The sequence below is a fragment of the Mytilus galloprovincialis genome, chromosome 4 (genome assembly GCF_965363235.1).
Source record: "Mytilus galloprovincialis chromosome 4, xbMytGall1.hap1.1, whole genome shotgun sequence".
NCBI lineage: Eukaryota > Metazoa > Mollusca > Bivalvia > Mytilida > Mytilidae > Mytilus > Mytilus galloprovincialis.
In genome coordinates this window covers 6,129,957-6,150,057 of record NC_134841.1, presented here as the reverse complement: position 1 = coordinate 6,150,057, position 20,101 = coordinate 6,129,957, and the positions used below count along the sequence as shown (strand labels likewise).

The 20,101-nt window shown below is 31.5% G+C and overlaps 1 protein-coding gene and 1 long non-coding RNA gene across 4 annotated transcripts in view; one reads left to right on the top strand and one right to left on the bottom strand.

Moving 5' to 3' along the window:
* LOC143071214 (5-hydroxytryptamine receptor 4-like) overlaps positions 1 to 19,366 on the bottom strand; it is a 69,174-nt gene extending 49,808 nt beyond the window's left edge. The window contains exons 1-3 of one of the 3 annotated variants that reach the window (XM_076245381.1): positions 19,126 to 19,366; positions 18,876 to 18,924; positions 4,719 to 4,790 (exon numbers count right to left, since the gene is read on the bottom strand). The gene's annotated coding sequence lies outside the window, so the exon portion shown is untranslated. Of the gene's footprint in view, positions 1 to 4,718; positions 4,791 to 18,875 lie in introns of all 3 variants that reach the window. The other 2 variants (XM_076245384.1, XM_076245385.1) reach the window with 2 other exon arrangements.
* On the top strand, positions 2,297 to 7,252 carry LOC143071215 (uncharacterized). The gene is made up of 2 exons (XR_012976821.1): positions 2,297 to 2,757; positions 6,603 to 7,252. It is a non-coding gene; the product is annotated as an uncharacterized LOC143071215 (long non-coding RNA).
* Positions 19,367 to 20,101: the final 735 nt, after the last annotated feature.

The following is a 20,101-nucleotide window of genomic DNA, read 5'->3' as shown; positions in this document are numbered from 1 at the left end:
AAGCTTTGGCGAACTTAGATTGAAATTACCCAATCTGAGTAGATTGAAATTACCCATTCTGAGTAGATTGAAATTACCCAATCTGAGTAGATTGAAATTACCCAAGCTGAGTAGATTGAAATTACCCAACCTGAGTTTGATTTATGAATTATGATGCAAAAGAGAACTGGATACTGTTTGTTTTGAAACTGCATACGAAGGGTCAATGATATTTTATTATTGGTGTTAGGGGTCAATGATATTTTATTATTGGTGTTAGGGGTCAATGATATTTTATTATTGGTGTTAGGGGACAATGATATTTTATTATTAGTGTTAGGGGACAATGATATTTTATTATTGGTGTTCGGGGACAATGATATTTTATTATTGGTGTTAGGGGACAATGATATTTTATTATTAGTGTTAGGGGACAATGATATTTTATTATTGGTGTTAGGGGACAATGATATTTCGCTTTTAATGTTAGTGAAGCAATGGTATTTTCCAACTGTGCGTTGTCCATTACGGTATATCTTAATAGATATTAGTGGACATTGATACTGGTGGTAAATGAGATATAAACGGTATTGTTCTACCAATACGATATTTTCCTTTTGAAGGCTAGTTGACAACTTCATATTCCTATTGGTGCAATAGATTGGACAATGTTAATTCTCTATTGATGATGCATTTGGTAGCAGACTATATATTATTGGTATTCCCCAATTGATGTAAGGAAATAAGGATAAATCTCTCATATTTGCAAAGACGATAAGGGTATTCTCCTTATGTTAAAAGTGGAAAAGATTATTTTTCCCTAGGTTGATATTTCGCAAAGTTAACTAACCGTTTTATTATTGAAAAATTGAATGGAAATGAGGAATGTGTCAAAGAGACAACAACCCGACCATAGAACAGGACAACAGCAGAAGGTCACCAATAGGTCTTCAATGCAGCGAGAAATTCCCGCACCCTGAGGCGTCCTATAGCTGGCCCCTAAACAAATATATACACCAGTTCAATGATAATGAACGCCATACTAAACTCCAAATTATTCACAAGAAACTTGAATTAAAAATGATACAGGACTAACAAAGGCCAGAGGATCCTGACTTGAGACAAGCGCAAAAATGCGACGGGGTTAAACATGTTTATGAGATCTGAACCCTCCCCCTATTCCTCTAGCCGATGTAGAAAAGTAATACAAACACATGTTAACTTACGTTAAGAATGATTATGTTTAATATTTTTTGGCGAGCAACACCTAAAGAAATATCAATTTTGATGAAGAAGAGAAAAGAAGAAAAATCAAAATAAATAAACGGATTTTAGTATGGAGCTTTCATCTTGATCTTAATATCATCTTTAAATCTTGAACAATAAATCAATAGGTAATTTTCAGTTTTTCAGTAAATTTTCAGAGTTATCCATTGCGGAAAATTCATTACTGTTCAGGCAATTCACTTGCAGTCATATCATTACTGTTCAGTAGCTTTTCAGACAACCAAGTATGTTTTTTTTGGCGTGTACAGGTAAATAGCAGCCACTAAGTACCAAAAACATAGGCTAAATAGATCTTGATTGGCTGCAAGTGAATTACGTTTCTATGCATTGGTAATTGTTTCCTATGCAGTTTTTGTACTTATGTTTTAAGTTTAAATATGTTATAAATCAATTTTGATTGAGTTTGAGTCAATTCGATGGACATGAATTTGGCAGCTAATTTGAACTGTAATGCAACAGATAAAAGGGATCCGTTTTGACTTTGATTGATTTGTACGTTAAATTGTTTGTTACATTTATTATTACGGGTTTGTACATTAAATTGTTTGTTAATTTTATTATTTTACACAGTAGTGCAGTAAATAAGCAACAGACGTAGGAAACAAAGGATACAAAAGAAAGTTTTTTGAAAAATTAACAACAAAAAAAATGTCACGAACAATAAATGCCAGAAATCTTAGCAAAAGTTTTAACAGTATTAGAGATAACGTCCGCTATAACTGACGACAAAAGAGATATTGGTAGACATTCTGATTGCACATATTATTTCCTGACTGCTAGGTCATTATACGTTTAGTTTACAACGGATGGTTATTGACCAAGAAATTGTATCAGCTAACAGATAAACTACTGCATACAATGTTCCTTTGGCATTGAATGATGCATATGTACGGTAATAGTTATACTTAGAACATTGACCATCAAGTAAGCTTACATTTATATATCAAGATAAAGGCCAGTAGTTCTATAGTTGATTTTTACAGCCGCTCGGGGAAAAAATAACTATAGGATCCTAGTGTAATGCGATAGATTCTAATTAAAGAAAATAATTTATTGCCTGGTGATTGATCATAGTTGATTCTCAGAAAGTAAAATTTACTCTTTTTTTTATATATACATAAATAATGGAATACTGGGGCACTAATTTGTTCAATTTAATATTGTTCGTTATCTCTTTCGTTTTCCTCATTGTCTTGTGTCATCACATCTTCACTATCATATGCCCTTGGACGAGACAAATTAGTCCACTGATCATATTAGTTTTTCACGGTTCTGAATTACTGTCAGTATGAATATTTTGTTGAAATATTTGTCTACGACTATCCCATACAGACGACCATATTTATATCACGTAGATATACCTACTAAACAATAGATTCTTGAATGAATAAACACAAACAGGAAATAACATTTTTCACATTTAATAGTAATACAACACTTAATTGAATATCAATAATTACCATCAGTTAATAACTACGCCCACGGAATAAGGTATACAATTCAATTACTATTCCATTGAACAATGATTTGTTTTTGTTATTTAATAGTACATCGTATGTTTTTCATGATAACGAAAATGTGTTTTTCAGTCTGAGCAACGTTTTAATAAGTCGGATTGGTATTGACGTCATGCTAACAGTGAATGACAAATGTTGTTTCATTATTTCTGAATGCATGTGCAATGTTTACTATCACAAAAGTTGAATTTTTGTTCGTTCTCAATTTTTAGAATCTTTCAACGAAATCTCGAATCCTTCCACGAATGTCCCATTGTTAGTTAAATATATCTATTTATAGTGAATTGGGAAACAAGTTATTGTAACTTATATTAATCCCTTTCCACTTTGATGGTGCGAGTGCTGCCTTGTAGCGGCATTAGCCTCCTTTTTTTCGAAATCTACAAGGGTGTCTTTTACGCGCAAGAGATATGGCTAATTGTAAATACGGGTCAATCATTTATCGTCCCCTTCCGACGGACTATCATCGTTTCCTCAAGACCATACTCGCAATGGTGTCAAGGGAGAGCTGAAAATTCAGTCCCTGAAATTTTCTCCACGGCGCGGGTCCATCGAACAAGAACCTTTGTGTTAGTAGTCCGATGAACTAACCACTACACCACGGCTCACCTATTGTTATCTAATCCTAACAGAAGGAAATAATCTGTTTTATCTCGTCACGCCATTTAATTTGAATCGCTATTACTGAGGCTTTCTGGAGTGTCGAATGTGGTTTAGATTTAAATCAACGTTCACCTACCTTCAAAATATGATTATATCAATGCTTGTTAGCTGTCGCCGAAGGTATAGAACCTGCTAGATTCCATTCGGGTTAACTTAATATTGCATATTTGGTACGGGAATCGTTTTGCTTAATGTGACATTTGTTTTATTATGTGGAATCCATAGTCAAGTTGTAATAGATAATTTGGTTTCAACCATTTGATTGGCAATAAATTTCCATTACAACGGAAAGAGATTCTTGTCATTTTTGAAAAAGTAAAGTTCTCATCTGACTTCCAGAAGCCCAACAACAAATCACATTATATCAAAAAATATTGAACATTCACCCCAAAACTCCCAAAATTGTCATGTATACTCTAACCGTATTCTCATATACATATGAACACGGAAGTTGGTGTAAATATACATACATACATACATACATACATACATACATACATACATATGAACACGGAAGTTGGTGTAAACATACATACATACATACATACATATATGATTTCAAACTTAAATATGTAGTTGATGTATGCATGCATGTTTTTGTTCATTAAATAATGACTTTTACCCCACGAGCTATATTTGAAGAACACATATCAATTATTGTAGAAAACATGAATTATTAAAAAAATATATAATGCTTGGGAATCTATATACAATACTACCGAATAATCTAGACAAATGAAGTGCAATTGAACATCAATATATCATTTTAAGTTTATATCTTCGGGAAAAAATCTGAAAAAAAATAAAAAATCAATGACTCCGTTTAATAAATCTCATTGTGACAATTGTAAAAATGTGTGTTATGATTTCAAGCTGTTTAAAGAAAACCAATGATTCCTTTAAAATGAGAGCCAACAAAACACCAATTGAATGTTAATTATTGTTGATGGTTTGGTAAAGAGCCCATTGGAAGGGTCCCTAGATTACCCGATATCATTGCAAAATCAAATGCTTTCACATTTTGTTGCAAATAGACTATTGCAAAGTCCGACCAAACCTTAAATCTTGCCAATTGATAATCAAATGCGAGCCACTGGATTCGAAGCAGCGTACAACAATCACGGACTGTTAGTCCATAAACTGCACACATATTAAGGGTACCAGCTAACGACAATAAACCAGCGGTGCACAATCTCTATACACCAATAAATATATATTGATTGACGCAGGAGTGTTAATAATATTTCAGTAGGGAAAAAAATAAGATTTTACCTTGAAATGTTATCCACTGCTAGTGAAGAAATTAATATGTTCTTTCAAGACAGTAAATTACTCCATTAAACACTGAAACATAAATAATGTAAACTAATGTAAATTAATGTAACGGCTTTACAGATTTATACGGACAACATATAAAATAACAGCATTTCCTAGGCTTTTTAATAACACGGTTTTGTATTTAAAAAAGCTCAAATTGAAATTCCGGCAAGAGAAAAGAATCATGGACTACAAACCAATCTGATGGATAAGCGAGAAATTAATTTTGTTAATTAACTTTCATACTAAGTTTGTTCTATAGAAAAATTGAAGCAAATATTATCAATGACGAAAACAGTCCGACAGTAGAAGTCTGATTTGCATCTGATTTCGAAATTGATATACTATTGGTTTTATTACGTTCGTATATAGTATTAACAAATGACTGTCAGCTATTTTTAGATATAGGAAGATGTGGTATGAGTGCCAATGAGACAACTTTCCATCCAAATAACAATTTATAAAAGTAAACCATTATAGGTAAAGGTACGGCCTTCAACACGGAGCAAAGCACGAAAAGCAAACTATAAAGCGCCCCAAAAAATTACTATTGTTAAACCCTTCCAACGGGTAAACCAACGGTCTAATAATATATATAAAAACGAGAAACGAGAAACACGTATGAACTAATGAACTACATAAACAGACGACCACTACTGTACATCAGATTCCTTTTGTGTTTAGATTACGCTATACTTAATGAACGCAGAGATCAGACTACGTATACAATTTACGTTTGGTTTTACTTGGGAACAGCATATCTATATATATGTTCTTAGTTATATCTGAATCCATACAGTTTCATCTGAAAACAAGACACTCAATTCTACAAATCCAAGTGACAATCACCTTCTAACCTTATAATCGATAAATTGAAGTTATATTAACCAGGGAACAAATTTATTAAACATCTAATTTGTCATAGAAAGTACAACGAGTTGCAAATACTAGAATAGTAAATAATTTATTAAAACGAAATAATATGTCGAACTATAATAAAGTTCAAACAAAAAAAAAAAACCCATTCCATTGGGAGCTTTTCGTATTTTGCATTTTTCCTGAGACATTAAGAATTTATTAAAAGTGAAATCATCTTTTTATTAACTTGATTTCTATTTCTATTCGTTCCGTGGGCTTGTTATGCATGATAACTCTACTATAATTACAGAATTAAGAATTTCTTGAAAACAAGCTTTCAAACGTTATCACAATGTGTTCTTCGTCTTTCAAACTGTTAATATACGCTTTAATTCATTATGCCATATTCATGGCAAAATCCGATATCTGAACCAATTTGTTATAGGAAAAAAGATCAATTTGTTATAACAATCAATTTATTAGCTCATTCATAACCTTTGAAACGTTTTTATGAATTATTAATTCTTTAATAAGAGAAAATCAAATTGTATAGTGGTATTGGTTGTTGTAACCTTATACTTTTACCGGGTGCTTTCATACCTGAAGGGACGTTATAATGAAATATTTCTATAAAACAATAATTATACCGGTACTAGACATCCTAATAGTGACCATCCTCAGTGACACACGTGACATATACTAACATCCCTCGTGCTCTCAAATAATTAAAGCTTAAGTTTTCTTTAGAAATATTTGTGTATCTACGGTACTATAGTAAGACTACAGCGCGTAACGTGTAAAGCTGCCGATAGATTGAACAGATTTGAACAAAGTGTATCAATGATATTTGTCAAGTGAAATATTCAAGTTTCTGATTTGTTGAAAAAACAAGAAAATGTGAAGGTTACTTTTTAATTTTGCAATCGCGTTGCCATTTTATCTTGACTTGCGAGTTTTTATCTTTCGCCTCTTTTTTTCCAGGCCATAAGATGAGATAGGTTTATTTACAGCAATTTTGAAGACTACGAAGACCCCAGATTGATTGCGTTTCATGGTGATTAAACAATAACAGTTAAACAGCTCACCTCTTGTCGATATAGCGTGGATATTGCGTGGTTCTGGACCAAAGATTTTATGTAAACAAGATGAAACGGACAACAATGTTGAATTATAGAGTGAAAGAAAAATAGTCGGTAAAATAATGATTATTTACGATCAGATGGATATGCTGCTTTTGTTTACTAGACAAAGTGTTTATTTCCAAGAAATCAAAATTTTATCATAATGATTAAATGACAGCATTTAAAATTGAAATGAAAAATTTTATTCGCAAGGGAAGAGATTTGTTCGCATCTAGAACATCTCGTCGCTGAAGTAAAAAAACTGAACTAAACAATATAGCAATTTCAATGCTATAAGATGAGATAGGTTTATTTACAGGCACTTTAACTTTAATTTTTTTTAAATTTTTTGAACATGTATCACACAGAAAATGATTCCGGATTGGGGGCGAGGGGTGATTATCTTTCCTCTCATGATAGAAAAACTTTAAGTTTCTGTACTTTTTTCCGAATTTATGTTTCTCACATATTATTATGTAGATAAACTCATCATAGATACCAGGAATAAAATTTAATATTTACGCCAGACGCGCGTTTCTTCTACAAAAGACTCATCAGTGACGCTCGAATCAAAAATGTTATAAAAGGCCAAATAAAGTACGAAGTTGAAGAGCATTGAGGGTAAAAAAATCTTAAAAGTTTTGCCAAATACAGCTAAAGTAATCTATTCATGAGGTAGATACGCCTTAGTTTTTCAAAAATTCAAAGTTTTGTTAACAGTTAATTTATATATTATGAACATATTAATGATAACTCAAGTCAACACAGAAGTGCTGACTACTGGGATGGTGATACCCTAGGGGAAATAAATCTCCACCAGTAGTGACATCGACCCAGTGGTTGTAAATAAACTCATCATAGATACCAGGAATAAAAATTTAATATTTACGCCCTTGATGTTGAGTGCTGGACGCGCATTTCGTCTACAAAAGACTCAACAGTGACGCTCGAATCAAAAATGTTATAAAAGGCCAAATAAAGTACGAAGTTGAAGAGCATTGAGGGTAAAAAAATTCCTAAAAGTTTTGCCAAAAACAGCTAAGGTAATCTATTCCTGAGGTAGAAAAGCCTTAGTTTTTCAAAAATTCAATGTTTTGTTAACAGTTAATTTATAATTATGAACATATCAATGATAACTCAAGTCAACACAGAAGTGCTGACTACTGGGCTGGTGATACCCTCGGGAAAATAAATCTCCACCAGCAGTGGCATCGACATAGTGGTTACAAATAAACTCATCAGTCCATTTTATGGACCCGATAATGAACTAGGTTCTTTGGTACATAAATTAGGCCGTTAGTTTTCTTGTTTGAATTGTTTTACATTTGGCATTTCGGGGCCTTTTATAGCTGACTATGCGGTATGGGCTTTGCTCATTGTTGAAGGCCGTACGGTGACCTATAGTTGTTAATTTATGTGTCATTTGGTCTCTTCTGGAGAATTGTCTCATTGGCAATCATACCATATCTTCTTTTTTTATATTGTATTCGTAAAAATGGTATTCCTTTCATCTTTTCTAGAAAATTTGCTCTTTTTTTACCCTTTTCTCAAAATATGTGTTGCTCTTTTATTTTTAGCTTGGTGACCACGCGCACAGAAACTAGGACACCAAAGGACGCTACATTCGTTCCTTCACTTCTCAAAATATATCTAAAGCACACAGAGAAAAAAGAAGGATGTACACCTCTGAGGAGCCAAAAATTTCTAGAATTAAACTTTTTTTCTTAACCTGATTTTTGGATTTATAAGACTGTAACAAAATAATTGGTGAAGAAAAAATCATATGGTGGTGCACTTCTTTTTTTGCTACGGCCCTTTGAAACTGTCCAATTTTAATGATTTTCCCATTTTTCATCGATTTTTAGCTATTTTTGGGCCATAATCGTGAAAAAAATCACAGTTCCACAATTAAACTTTTTTTCATACTTTCTATAAAGATGAAGTGGACCAATCTGAATAAATATTACTTACAAAAACTATAGGTAGGTGTTAATATAAGAAAGTTTTATCATATTTTGACGCTTTTTTGTGTAAAATTTACCATGCTGTCAATTTTGTATTTTTGTGATTTTTCTCAGTTTTAAGAACAAGATGCTTATAATTTCAACTTTTTTGTTATAAATGATTGAAAAAATACATATCTAAAAAATTTGAAAAGACCAAAATGATATGGGATGTACATGATTCTTGTAAAATCCTTTTTTGTATCCCTCACCCATTTTCTCAAAATTTTGGCTAAAAATACTGACTTGATTGGTCGTAAAATTTGAAAACTGGATTACTCAAAAACCATTCATTGTAAATACAGAATTTTTTCGCAGATTTATGTTTGATTATTATATTTTTAAAATTCATTGACATTTTCCACTTCTATCACATGTTTTGGAAATAATTCAAGAACGAGATTTCAACGAGACTGAACGAGACTGAAAAGTCAGAAGAATACATCCTTAATGGGTTTGAATTAGAATTACAAATGTCAGCAATACGAGCTGATACCATCTGTGTAATCTCTACTTAATTAGAAAAACAAGTATCACAAAGCACCAACTTGATAGAAATTTAAAACAAAAAAATACAAATTAAATTCAAAAGTAATACTTTATGACAAATCAGTTACTGAAAATGTACTTCGATCAACTCGTTTTTTTCTTCAAAAAACACTTCATCAATAATATATAGAGGAATCGATCGTCCTTAATTAATAAATTCTCTAACATAGCACCACATAAAAGTAAATGCATGTTGCTTTGTTCGGTTTGTAATTAATTTGTCTGGAACGAACTCTTATAAAGTTCAAAACCTTTACAGCTACGAAAATGACATTGAATATCTAAAAAGTATATACAAATAAAGAGAGGTGTTAAATTGCAAATGAGACAATTATCCACAAGAGACCAAAAGAATGAAGATAGATATATATCTATAGGTCATCATACGGCCATAGATTAGAGCAAAACCAATACTGTATAATAGGGTATACAAGGCCTTGACAATTTAAAAGAAAAATCCAACAACCTGATTTATTTCAGTACGGGCCTACACAACATACAAAAATTATTGGTAACATCGATGTAAAAATTGCTGGGAAGGAATTGCCGGCTGATAGTAAATTTGCACCATCGAGTTTACACAAAAAAATGTAATATTTTGTCAGGAGTAAGTCAATACCATGCAGCAACAGTAAACGCTAATAACAGTCCACACCAGTAACTGCAATAAATTGTCAAATATGAAGATTATTCTGTGCGGTATAGAGGACATATTTCTAATCCGACACTTATTGTTCCGTTACGAATTAAAGATGATATGTAGTTTACGTAAATGACACAGCAACCCACCAACATAAAAATACAGCAAACATTTAAGACATCTTTGCTCGTGCATGAAAAAAACAGGTAAGGACCAATTCAGAAATTTACCGTGTTATTGTTACAGTATATGAGTCAGCGTCATTGTCCCTTGAAGTTAAGCTCCCCCTCGTAGATCTTTAAAACAATGGCATTCCTAAGCATACACACCATTCCTAAATTTGTTTCATTTCGTTAAACCTATGTTATCTCGCATAACATAATATGGATTCAACGCTACAGTTACTAAGCACCAACAGATCTTTGGCAGTTGCATTTAATTCGATATAAAATGGAGGAGAACAGACCAAACTCAAGTCAAAATACTACAAATTTCACATAGAAATAGTTGTGATATAACTATTAAAATAAATTAATGTCTTTTTGGCACAATTCAACAAAAATAAACAGTTATGACCCCTAAAAAAGGTTTATAAATGTATTGTAACGTCAGTTTCGGTCAAATTTCCCCAAAGGTTTTAACCGATTTGAGCATGCAACCTCTAAACCAGTTTTTTTAGTCTAGAGATGTGTGCAATACATTTTGCTTTACTTACAAAATATGTCTAGCAAAATGCATCAAAAGCTTATAACATTAAATATCATTTAAAATATTATTTTTTTTTGTCTTGAACTACTCTGTTCGAACTCCATACATAAACGACTATAGGTGTTTCCTGTGACACACATAATATATTATATGTATAACCGGTAGAAAAATAAGCCGAGGTTAGTATGTTAGTACAACTTACTTTGCTCAAAAGATTCTTATGTAATCTACTGTTTCCTTTGTGTTTTTTTATTTATATATTTGAAACAACATGCTTTCATTATATGGTTACATTGGGTTTATTGTCGTTCATTGTCATACTAACTATTGTGTGAACTTATAACAAATAACTTCCGTACATGTATGAAAAGTCTAAAATATTAAAATGTTTTATTTGGAAGGGGTGATGGAGGGGATTCCTCCTATATTTGCTTCAATAAAAATCCTTATACGGGGTACATAACTCCTACGGGAGTTAATTCTTAATAAAACAGCTTTTTTAATAACACTATACTGTCAAGAGAAATCAAACTTTTGATGATCAAAATTAGTGTTTGACAAACTGAAATGATCCCAGTTAATTGTTTGGTTTAAATATCTTGATATTTTTAAATATTTTTATCAACTGGTCAAAATAAATATGTTTTCAAAATTTTGAGAATTGAACAAGCCAAATGTATTTAGGTCAAAGTGTTGGATACCCCCTTAAATCTAATGTACATACCACATACACTTATCTCTTTCCAACCTATATGCTACTGTATATATTTGAGTTTGTGTCCTGTATATGGGTGAGATTTAGATGTATTTAAGGCAGCAACCATTTGATTTTCTGGGGGGGGGGGGGGGGGGGGGGCTATGGTTTTTTTTTCTGGACAAATTTTTTTTTTCGCCTGCGGCGAAAAACAATCTAGTTTTTTTCGCGACAAGTCAAAAACAATTTTTTTCTTTCAATTTCAGCATTACATATAGTGGCAGCTGAGGGTGAAACAAACAATTTGTTTTTCTCAGAATCAAAAACAAATTATTTTTTTCTCCAAAAACTGGAAACAAACTTTTTTTTCCAAAAAAAACCATAGCCCCCCCCCCCCCCCGAAAATCAAATGGTTGCTGCCTAAGCTGATTTAATCTCTGCTTAACCTTGAATGCGCCTACAACTATACTTAAAATTGTGACAATGCTATTTTTCCTTTATCTTGATCTATCATATTGTTTTCATGCATTATAAATGAATTGAACTGTTTAGTAATTTCTTTCCATGCAGTAAAAGGGGAAGTTTTTTTTTAAACTACAATGCATAACCCGGAAAAAATACATTGATAAAACAAAGCCTTGAAAACTATCGTTCAAAAATCTATTCAAAATTGTCTAAATATAATAATATAAAGACTTCCTCGTCGCGATACAAACTATAACATTATGTACAATCACGAGTGAAATTGAGGAAATCTTACATATATGTCATTGAGCAAAACTGAGACAGGTCAACTAAAAATAATCGTCTGTGCTTCCTAAAAACGTTTCATGTCCATATTTAGAAAATTGTGTTTAATCTAGCAGAATAACCCGTGAACATTTTATGCTTCCACGAACAAAGATGATAACCACTTACCCTTGAAGATATTCTTATGTGTATAATAAAACACATGTTACATAATTAATAGATATATCAGTTATCAGAATGCTAAAAATGCATTTTGCCTTGGAAACATGCATGTTTATGATTTATTTATTATAGTATTTGTATCGTATTGAAAAGTGCATAATTGCGATGGTGAAATAAAACAGACATTAAATACTACAAACTGATTGACTCGGGTGCAAACATTTTAAATGAATTATACAAACAAAACACTTGGCAAATGTTTTTACGGAACTGTTACAAAGCTCTACGGATCAAGGTTTTTACAAAATAAGTCCTTTGCATGTTTGTTGATTAGATTTTATTTTATATAGTAGTATGCAAATCTTATGTTATGAAACGTAAAATATTTCATAATTTGAAATTTTTTTTTCGACTGGTGGTTAAAAAAAGAAATTAAAGTATAGATACCAAGAGAATACCAAAACAGCAACACTACTGTAAGAACAAAATAAAACTGAAGAAAACAATAATTCGCAAAACACTACAAAGAGAATTAAAGATTGAGTGATATCATTTGTGCCGAAAGGAAAGTACACAATATACTTTCTGTGCACGGGTGGTTCCTGTGCACAGGTGGCACTCACCATTATCTCAAGACAAACACAAATAGAGTGGTGATTCGTAATTAGGGATAACATAGATGTATACCCTTCAACTAGAATACTAAAATTTATTTGTAAGTAACCCCAAAGTAGTATTGTTACATGAGGAACTTTATATCAAATGAGACTTCAAAAGAATATAAAAAAGTAATACAGAGGTCATAGTGAAGTGAGAGAGCTATACGACGAAGACATTAACCCGGCTTTAGTTTACTATCTTTAACTTATAAATCGTCAATGTGAAAGAGGACTAAAGCTACCTGGATGCAAATTTTGATTTACATAGAAAATATTAGAGTTGTGAATTGTAATGCTTACACAAACAGACACTATTAGAGTTGTGAATTGTAATGCTTACACATACAGACACTATTAGAGTTCTGAATTGTAATGCTTACACATACAGACACTATAAGAGTTGTGAATTGTAATGCATACACATACAGACACTTTTAGGGTTGGGAATTGTAATGCTTACACATACTGACACTATAAGAGTTGTGAATTGTAATGCTAACACATACAGACACTATTAGGGTTGTGAATTGTAATGCATACGCTTACAGACATTATTAGGGTTGTAAATTGTAATGCTTACACATACAGACACTATTAGAGTTGTGAATTGTAATGCATACACATACAGACACTATTAGGGTTCTGAATTGTAATGCTTACACATACAGACAGTATTAGAGTTGTGAATTGTAATGCATACACATACAGACACTATAATGGTTGTTAATTGTAATTCATACACTTATAGACATTATTAGGGTTGTGAATTGTAATGCTTACACATAAAGACACTATTAGGGTTGTGAATCGTAATGCTTACACATACAGACACTATAAGAGTTGTGAATTGTAATGCTTACACATACAGACACTATTAGGGTTGTGAATTGTAATTCATACACTTACAGACACTATAAGGGTTGTGAATTGTAATGCTTACACATACAGATACAATGAGGGTTGTGAATTGTAATGCATACACATACAGACACTATTAGGGTTGTGAATTGTAATGCATACACACACAGACACTATTAGGGTTGTGAATTGTAATGCTTACACACACAGACACTATTAGGGTTGTGAATTTTAATGCATACAAAGACACTTTTATATTTTCGAATTTAAATGCCTACATAAAAAATATTAATGATGCTTACACAGACAGTTTTAGAGATGCGAATTTGAATGCTTTCACAGATAATTTCAGAGAAGCGAATTTAAATGATTACACAGACAATAAATAAAGATGTGAATTTTAATGCTTACTAACAATTTAATAAATGCGAATTTAAATGCTTACACAGACAATAAATGATAGTTTTCACTTAAGTAAGTCGAACTTTAAATGATTACATGACAGGTGTAAACTAATGAGCTCGTGCAGATAAAAGGTAACATATAATTTTAACAGAGTAATTATTACTTCTTAAACATATAGTTTTAATTCTTTAATGTTATACCTAAAGACATATTTAACGCAATAATTACCTTTGAAGTGGAAACGATGCGAGATGTGAGACATCTATGGCGCAGATCAAACCTTTTTTTAAAAGTAGATTCTAGGGTGTTTCATCTGAAAGGGGAAGGGTTTGGGTTCAAACCTATTTTTAATCGACTTACACGTGTTTATAAAAGAAAAGATGATATACCCGGAACCCATCTGTACCCAATTACAAGATACATGTTACATAGAACACTGCAAGCGCTCAAAAGCAGCCAAATAGGAGAATGTCAATCCATCAGTTATCTCGGAGGCAAATGTTTTTAATCGAGAAAAGTTATATGACTTCACTAGATATTTGCACATATCATACTTATAATTACTGTAATAGTATTTAGTGATATAATTGCCCATGCTAAATTAGTGTATAGTTTTGGTATAATAGAAAAATTTTAACATTAAGATTTCTAGTATTCTTACATCTTAATCAATTGGTAAATTTCTTGTTTTTCATTGCCATAGGAAATCTTCACATTCTAATATTTTTGTTTTTGTTTTTTTTTAATTGTTCATGCATGTTTTTGGTATGTAGTCATGGTGACTTATTCATACTACTCTTTTTTTTTTGCGATTGTCACTGTACATTTGACCAATTTACCGACTTGATTTCAGTTTGCTGACAAGTTTACGTTGATACGCAAGGAGACTTTGGATAACCGAGATATTTCTACTTGCGGATAAACTTTATCAAAGATAAGAATATTCAAGGAAACATTTTTGTCTACAGAAATGACATTTATAGATCAATTTTCTTTGAGAGAACGAATACGGCCAAGAATGGTATCGGTATCTTGAACAAAAGACAGGATACAGGGACAAAAGTTATAATCAATCACGGAAATATTTTCTTTTGTTGACGAAATATGCAAAATTGGGTATTTATTTATAACTGTCCTATATCTAATTTAGATAAAGAAGTATGTACTACAGAGCCCTATTATACTAATAGATCTCTTTATGAATGTTATCAGTTTGTTAATCTCTACTTAGATAGAAAAGAAGACCCTTGACAAAATGACGTATTTCTTCTATGGTGGATTCGTTCATAGCTAACAATCGATGAGGAAGTATTTTTAATAATATAGATGGAACGAGGCTGAATTATTCATCGTCATCAATATCATAAAAAAAGTACTAAAATGATGTTGATGTCGGGATCTTTTATAGCCGATTTTAAGGCACGAGATTTCTCATGGTTGAAGGCTGTACGGTAGCCTATTATGGCCAAATTCCACTCCATTTTAATTTTGGTGGATAGTTGTCTAATTTTGCAATCATACCACATCTCCTTTTACAGAATGCTGTTTAAGTCTATTTTGACAATATCGGTAAAGCTTGGGTACACACATCCTTAAAGATGTTTAAATCGTTCAATTATAATGATTCTTTGAACCAAACAAATGAATGTACGTCATTACACAATCATTATAAATAAAACACATCTATAATCGATAACATTACAAATTTGATTGATTCATTTCTCATAATTGCAAAAACCTATCTGAAGAGAAACCTGTTTGTACTATCTGTTAGTCTATATGACGTAATGGGTATAGGAACGTGGTGCTAGATCTGACTACTTCATAATGAACCAGATTATACTTTTCGATCAACCACTTTTTGTTAGTTTGGTTGCACACATGAAAAGTCCTAAGAATATTTAAGAATTGAATGCTTCTTTTAGTAACTTCATTGGGGTGTAAAAGCGTTGACCGAAGTACATTTTGTATGAAGCATTCTAAAAATGTGCGCACGGTCAACGCTTTTACAACCCTATGAAGTTACAAAAAGAAGCATTTAATACTTATAATTACATTCTTTAGCTAGGATCATGAAAACACAAATTTTATATATTTTTTAATTTAATTCACCTGTGCACTTTATTGTGGGAACACGTGTTATTATGAATGATAAGTTGTATTGAGTAATGCAATTGCTGAAGGAATAACACGTGATGTGCAGTTAGCCAAATCAGAATAACGTATAATAATGAAACATACATCTAATGTAATTATATAGAAATAGTATATGTTTTAGTTTAAAAAAGAATTTAATAGGCCTATACTACAGGTGAATTTTTCTATTCTTTTATTATGTAATCGGAACATGAATTATTTAACTTTCCGTGTGGTGTTGGGATTTAAAGTTTTACAAATTCAAATTGATAAGAATACTTAAGAATTTGTTGAATCCGAAGCGCTCTTAAGTCTGGAACCTTAGTTTCTTATAATTGCTTAGTTTTTAAAACCTACTTTTTGTAAGAAACGTATACCATAAATCATGTCAGTATCGAAGCCCTTACAAGGAATTACACATACGATTTAGATTCATTATGAACATTCATATCCAAAATATTGCGTTCATAATACTTTTGTTTTCAATTTAAAAATGTGCAAATGTATATTATAAATCCCGCCAGCGGCTAATTGGAAAGACGGGGTTGTGTATTAACTAGGCATCTTAACAAACTCATATAAAAAACACAGCATTGCAGTTCTTTATCTCAAAATGTCTGTGCAGTCTTCAACACAGAACAAAAGATCAACCCTTAACACAAGATCTATATTGACTTAAGCACCAAGTTAGGCGATAATCTGTGCATTGTAGACCAATGATGCGCGGGAAAATCAACATATCACCAGCTGCAACTGGTAAAGCAATCTTGCAAACATCGTCATAGTTTTGACAATCTCATTGCAAAATGCAGAAATAATGCAAAAAATTAGACAACAGCGAGCACATCCAGATATATTTTAAAGTTATATAATGTGGGAGAATTAATAATATGTCATTAAGGGAAATACTCGTACTGCTAAGGAGTTTTAATAGAAAGAGGAAAAGGGAAGTACAACACGTAATACACGCTATACAAAGAAAACAATACGCAAATAACTGTATCACGAAATCATGTTACGCCTCGAAGGTCTATTTATGTTTGATAACTTATGCTCATTCAGATTACAATATCTGTTGCATTCAAGTGCTGTGTGGTTCGTGCTATTTACTTTCGGAAAGCAAACATTTCAAATTAAACCTTCCATTAATTAGGTATCAATACATTCAAATCACAAATATAATAAAACTCATATAATCAATGTTGCTGTAGAATAAAAGTCAACGAAACAACAGTCCAAAAACTTACTTTTTAAAATCAATGAGAGAGAAAAGGCTAAATATTTGATGCTAAGAGCTACCCATGACGCTTTTAATATTGCATGATTTCATATGATGTACGGAAAAAAGAGCAAAACTGATGTGTTAAACGTCTCCATTAACATACTTAACTTAATCTTATGACGCATCTTATATTTATCGTTCGCTTTATAGCGATGTTTTTATTCGCACTGCATGTTTTTGTTTTTGTTTTTATCAATTATCCACGGGTCTACATTTTCTTTTGATCACTTTCACCAATCAAGGATATTTTTGAAGCACACCTGGTGGTTAGTTATTCATAAGATGGTTTTGTTTACAGAGATGGTATATCGACTTATTAACCATCGTCAATAAACCATTGATCGCTGTGTCTCAAATTATCTTTTAAAACATACTTATGGGATTGTAATAAACGTAAATGCATACATCATATGTAAAATATTATTATCAATGCATGCCACCTTTGTTACGTACCACTTAAAAGTAATACAAATGTGTATCAGATGAGACTCACCGAGAAAAACAAGTAGAATATCGAACAAATATATTGAGAGAGAGAGAACTTAAAGTAAATTAAACAAATACGGAAATTAAATTCCGTAGGGTTTGGACGATAACTTGAAGGACACTATTTGAAAATAAAAGAAAAAGGTTAATTTTACTTCAATATGACATTTAAATAACATTATGAATAAGTTTAAACCTGTTATCTGACACTCTCATCTTTACTTTTTGTTCCTTTGGACAGCATATATGTAAACTTATTTATATACATTCAAGTAAGAAGTCATTCAAGTTCAAGTTTTTTAAATCGAAAATAGAAAATAATTTGTTTTATTAGTGATCGAATATCCTGGTATGCAACTTGTAAAAACGATTAAACCTATTAGTGAATTTAGTCATGCAAAAAAGCATAACTTAAAGTCAGTTTTAAATAATGTTTCAAAATATTATGTTTCAGTATATGCATTTATATCTTTAAAAGATCGGATAAGTTTATTTTATTCATTAAGTAAATCTACGTACAACATGCATTTTTTAAGCCTTGTTGACTTTTAAGATTCAAACGAGCCGCCTATTGAGACATAAACTACGGTATTTCAATAGAACAAAAGTAGTATTGAAGTAAAAAGACAATACGACCAGGTTGTATTTTAAATTCGTTATCGAACAATCTGTGGTTTCAAATAATAAAACTAGTCTTTGTTCATTAGCCAAAGAACAGAATATTAAGAACAAAATCAATGAAATCAGTTATGCTACATATATATAAATATATGGATAAATAAAAAAATCACTGCTGCTTACCTTTTTGTCAGATATTTTTATCCATCAAATCGTAATTATCCAAAACAAACTAGAAATAAAAAAACAGAAACAGTGGTATAAATTGCTGATTATTCAGAATGATATTAAGACAGGAAATTATTATGTGAAAACGCTATTTTCTGCTACCAGAATCAACATAAAACTTGTTGTAGTAAATGTTTGTTGCACAAACGTATCAATAATTGCCGGTATGAAAACAATTAGTAGTCAATAAGATTTCTCCACTCACCGGCCGGTTTTAAGCTTCCTTCTGCGCCGGTGCTTTTCTGTGTCACGTTTGAAGGGATTTTAATTCGACTAATTGTTTTTATTGTTAATACAGGTAATCAATCCAAAACGTGATTCAATACACAGAATTACAGCACTTACATCTTACATACTAAGAAATAATTATTTATAAAAGATTCCGATCAATTTTCAGATTTGAAAGAACTGCTTTATAAACTGTCGAAGAACCTATCGATATCATAAAAGTGTAAACTATCGATAAACAATACGTGACAACATACAATATATCAATCGTGGGATTATACATTTAAAGTTATGATAAATGCGAACCCTAAATTAGGGGTCACTGAGAAATGGAACCTGTTATATATGAATTATACACATGATTTAATTGGAGTAAATATACAACCGTTTAGTGTATGCTTTAATTATATACTATTAATATATTTAGAATGTATATAAATAAATATTTTAAATCGATTTCCTTTGTTGTTACAGTAAGAATATATACGCTTTCAATATAATAGTTTAATTTCTTGTAACAGTTATGATACAAGTTCTTATTTAATAAACATGTCAAAATGTACTTAATAACCTTTTAGACATCTCACCGGTATGTAATCAGAACAATATGAATATTCTATCTTAATATTGTATCTGTTGAATCATGGCTGTAACATCAGGTCTGTATTCACGCAATAGGTTTACCAGCTTAAGACAACAAAAAAAGTTAGATGCTGCCGCTGGAGCGCAGTTCAATAACCGAATAATAGTAACAGTACATCAACAGATTATGACATATTTACAAACACCGACATGGATAAATTATGAAAAGGCTATGTAGTATACTTCCCAAAGAGACGACCATCAATATCAGGACAAAGGACAAAGATGAAAACAACTGCAGTTCAACCTGAACAATGAGCTATAAATTAAGCTCCCCAAAAGCCATAAAAAAATAAATTGTGAATAAATTA